We start from the raw sequence: 4,746 nt of genomic DNA, 5'->3' as shown, positions 1-4,746 counted from the left end.
TCCTTTACTGGCCCATTCCTGAGGCGCTCTCAAATATCTTTCCTGTTGTTCGGATGCAAATGCAAAGTACCTGTTTGTTTGTTTTGGTGCTGGGAATTAATTTAGGACCCTCCTACATGCTACCACTGAAACACAAGCCCAACCATTTCTTATTTTTAAATTTTGAGACAGGTCTCACTGAGTTGCTGAGCTGGTCTTGAACTTGCAGACTTTCTGCCTCAGCCTCCTCCCAGGTAGCTGGGATTACAAGTGTGCTTCTTTAACTTTTTTTTCCCCTAGTACTGGGAATGGAACCCAGAGGTGCTCTACCACTGAGCTACATCACTAGTCCTTTTTTTGTTTGTTTTGTGTTTTGAGACAGGGTATTGCTAATCTGCCCAGGCTGGCTTTGAACCTATAATATTCCTGGCTCAGCCTCTCAGGTTGCTGGGATTATAGGTGTGCACCACTGTGCCCAGCCTGGCATTTATTTATGTTAATGAATGAATTTTTGTGATACATGGGATTTAACCCAGGAGTGCTCTACCACTAAGCTACATCTCCAGCCTCCTTTTTAATTTTACCTTTTTGGGGCTTTTTTTTTCAGGGTAGGGGTACTGGGGATTGAACACAGGGGTGCTTTACCACTGAGCCATATCCCCAAACCTTTTCATTTATTTATTTTTTAAATTTTGAGACAGGATCTTAACGAAATTGTTGAGGGCCTCACTAAGTCTCCTGAGTCATGGGAATTACAGGCGTGTATCACCATTCCTAGCTTATTCTATCTTGAAACAGGGTCTTGCTAAGTTGCCCAGACTCTCCTCCAACTTGCAATCCTCCTGCCTCAGCCATCCCGGTCACTTGGATCACATGTCTACGCCACCGTGACTGGTTTGGCTTTGTTTTAACTTAAGTCTTCAGCAATCACAACTTCGGTGGCCCAAATTACACATGGTTCTTTTCTGGCCAAACTGCAAGTTTTTCAAATCTTTCTGCTATGTTTTTTTGCACACAATTCTCATGATAACCCTGGCTAAAATCAGCCAACAATGCCCATGCTGTAGCTTGAATGCTGTGCTGCCTTGAAATTTCCCCCACCAAAAAAATAAATAAATAAATAAAAATTTAAAAATAACACTAGTCCATCACCTTTAAATGCAGCCTCACACAGTTTCAGGGCATGGACAAAATGTAGACAAGTTCTTTGCCAGAGTGTCATCCGTGTGGCCTCTGGTCCAATTCCCAACAGTCCTTGTTCACCTGAAACCTCATCAGTGTAACTGGGAAGGAAGGCTCCACTCCTTGTCACGCTCCACAAAAGCTCAGGAGACAGACTGCTGAAGGAAACAGCCTCGAAGCCGGCTTGGCCTCAGATCTCCATCTTTGGGGGCTTATGAGAGCAGTTTTTAGAGGGGGGAATAAGGGCACAGTGGTTCAAAGGGCAGAAAATCCCTCTTCTAAGAGCATGCTCACCTCTGTTGCCTCCTTACCACATTAAAGGGAACCTCGACCTCCTGGGGCCAGCGTCTGCATTTTCTTTTTGGATCCACAATTACCTTTTGAGCTGAGGTGAGGAAAGACTTAGCAGAGGGCTTTCTTTAGAATTTACAATACCATGAGAAAGAGATGGGGTAGTGTAGGGAAGAGGTTGACAGGGGAGGAGAAAGTAACTTGAAGAAAAACATCTTTCCATGGGAATTGAAGGGAATACTTTTGTTTGTTTAAGAAAAAAAAAAAAAAAAAACTTCTCAGATTTATGGTTACATCAACACAGTCTTTAATGTCTACATTCCTATCAGCATTCTGGCTAATGTGCTCCAGCCAGAATCGCCCATTATTCTCAGATCATGGCATTCTAAGCTTTTTCTAGAATGCTTCTCTTAATTTTTAAGTTCCTCCTGGAAACCAGGTCCAGAGGCTCTGACCCCACTTTCCCACACCGACTCTGTGTGCTAGTCAGCTTTCCACCACTGTGATAGACTGCCTGAGACAAACAACTTAGAGCAGGAAGTATTTACTTTGGCTCACAGCTGTCTCTGCTGCTCACACCTTTGTTACTTTTGGATCTGCAACGTCCCCCAAAGTCTCGAAGCTTGGTCCCTAGGTGGTGGCACTTTATCCAAGATTGCTTGGCCCCGACACTCTGGATCTGTGGTGAGGCAGCACATCATAGCGGAGAGCACACGGCAGAGCAGAGCTTCTCACCTCATGGTGGCTAAGAAGCAGAGAGGGACAGAAGGAACTAAGGTCCCAGTACCCTCAAGGACATGCCCCCGGTGAGCCACTTCTTCTGAAGAGGCCCCACCTCCTAAAGTCTCCACCTCTTCTCAATAGTGCCACCACCTAGGCACCAAGCTTCGAGACTTTGGGGGACATTCAGATCCAAAAGTAACAAGAGGTGTGGGCAGCAGAGATAGCTGGGAAGGCCCTGAGGGGTGGGATTATCCTGGGAGGCACTCAGGCACCCTGGGTCTCCATCTGGGAGGCCAGAGGCCAAGCCTGTTCTCTGACTCTGCCCCAGTCATTCTTCCCTCCAGGCCCTACCACATCTGGTTCCATCCTGACCACTCACTCCTCCTCGGTGGCCCCAAGGGCCCAGTGACACTGGGTGGTCCTAGTACAGGGAGAAGCAGCTCTGTAAACAGGTGCACATGGCCACTCTTGGCCTCATAGCCTGGGATATGCACAAAGACTGAGTTATGGCAGTTAGTATATTTTCTCAAGGTGGGAGCTTGGCTCTGAAGGACTACCTGTCTTTCAGGACAGAGAAAGTCCTCCTGGCTCCACTATAAGGGTGCCCATCACAGAATGAGGTTCCAGGGCCCACTTCTGTCCATAAAACCCTGGTCATCTTAGGGTTGCACGCAGAAGAGCTGCTGAGGTCACTGGCTGCACCCGCTGGTCCAGAGGACCCTTTGGTCTCATTTCTCAGCCTGTTGCCCTCATTCTCCAAGGAGATGATGTGCCTGGGGCTCATGGGAGCTGGCGGCTCCAGGTAGGCTCTGTGCTGAGCACTTCCTCCTCACACACACCCTGAGGTGGTATGGTCCTCACTGCACCTTTCAGACGAGGAAAGTGAAGTATCTGGACGCTCACTCAGGAATATGCTAAGACCTTAGCCGAATCCTGTTGACTCCAAGTTGTAACATCTGCCCAGGGCTGGAGGAGACCCAGAAGGAATATGACTGGTGATAGATGGGCTTGTGGGAAAGAATATTCCTATCATTTGGGTTCATGAAATTCAAACACATAAAATTAGAGCAGCCAATAAAAATCACCAACTCCCACTACTTTGAGTCTCCTCAAAACAGACTGCGTATACTCACATTTTTTAAAATTTATTTTTTAGTTGTAGTTGGACACAATACCTTTATTTTATTGTTTCATGTGGTGCTGAGAACCGCTGAGCCACTACCCCAGCTCCTTGTCCCCATATTTTTATTCCTGTTTAAAATTAAGAAAACAGACAGACAGGGTTAGGAATTTTCCTGTCAGAGCTGGTAATAAAAAGATCATGTTTAGGGGCTGGGGTTGTGGCTCAGCGGTAGAGCACTCACCTAGCACGTGTGAGGCCCTGGGTTCAATCCTCAGCACCACATATAAATAAATAAAACAAAGATATTGTGTCTAACTACAACTAAAAAATAAACATAAAAAAAGATCATGTTTAAAAATTAATAAAAATTACAAAGCTCATGTTTGTGCAGCACTCTCAAGGGTAGAGGTTCCTGGGAGCTAAATACTATTGCCATTACTTCCTGATTCTACAGATGCAGAAATAGCCCCGGGCAACACATCTGTTCACATTGCCAACCATGGGGAGACCCAGGTTCTGATCCACACAAGCAATGAAACCCCTTGTACAAACAGTGGAAACATATCTTGGGCTGAGCTCAGGGGAGCTGCCTGCGGCACCCACACAAAGCTCTTCCTGAGACTACTCAGGCAGTGAGTTCCAAGGCAAAGTCAAGGAGAGCAACCAGTACTTCTGTCTTCAAAGCCAGCCTCAGCAATGGCGAGGCACTAAGCAACTCGGTGAGACCCTGTCTCTAAATAACATACAAAACAGGGCTGGGATGTGGCTCAGTGGTCGAGTGCCCCGAGTTCAATCTCCAGCACCAAAAAAAGATTTGAAGGAACACAACCGACCGCTTCTATAACTCCTATTGCAGACTCCTTCGGCCTGGTCTCTAGAAGCCTTCAGTCACTGCCCAGCACTTCGCTTGTCCCTCCACACAGAGTAACTCAAGATCTCCCTCCGCGCTTCGTGGGGTGGAAGGGTGTCTGGGAATCGAACTCTGGGAAGCCTCTCACTCCTATTCAGTAGAGAACTGTCTCTCTGCAGCCTAGAGGCGGGCTGAGAGGGGGCGCGGAGCCCACGACACACAGGTAGACCACATGCGACACGCGGTCGCCAGCAGACCGTCTCCTTGACCGCCCACGCGCCACAGTCGCCCGCCTGCGCGCACCCCTTCCTCCCCGACCCGCCTACCAGGGCCTCCAGCCCTCTGGGTCTGGGTCTAGGCAAAGGCTGCGGGTCGCTCTGAGCCTACGCGCCCCAGGCCCCAGGACAACATGTCATCTGTACCCAGCACACTCGAAAACCCAAAGCACTGGACTGCAGCCAGCCAGGGTCGGCCGCGCGGGGGCGCCCAACTCTCGCGAAAACTCGCCCGGAAGCGTCTGCACCTTCTTTGGTGCTAATGGTGACAGGGAACAAGTTGCGGAGAGCCGCAGCGCGCAGGCGCGACACGCCAGCCTCGC

The sequence above is a fragment of the Marmota marmota genome, unplaced genomic scaffold (genome assembly GCF_001458135.2).
Source record: "Marmota marmota marmota unplaced genomic scaffold, marMar, whole genome shotgun sequence".
Taxonomy (NCBI): domain Eukaryota; kingdom Metazoa; phylum Chordata; class Mammalia; order Rodentia; family Sciuridae; genus Marmota; species Marmota marmota.
The sequence above is the reverse complement of the archived record's forward strand: the minus strand, read 5'-3'. Positions refer to the sequence as shown.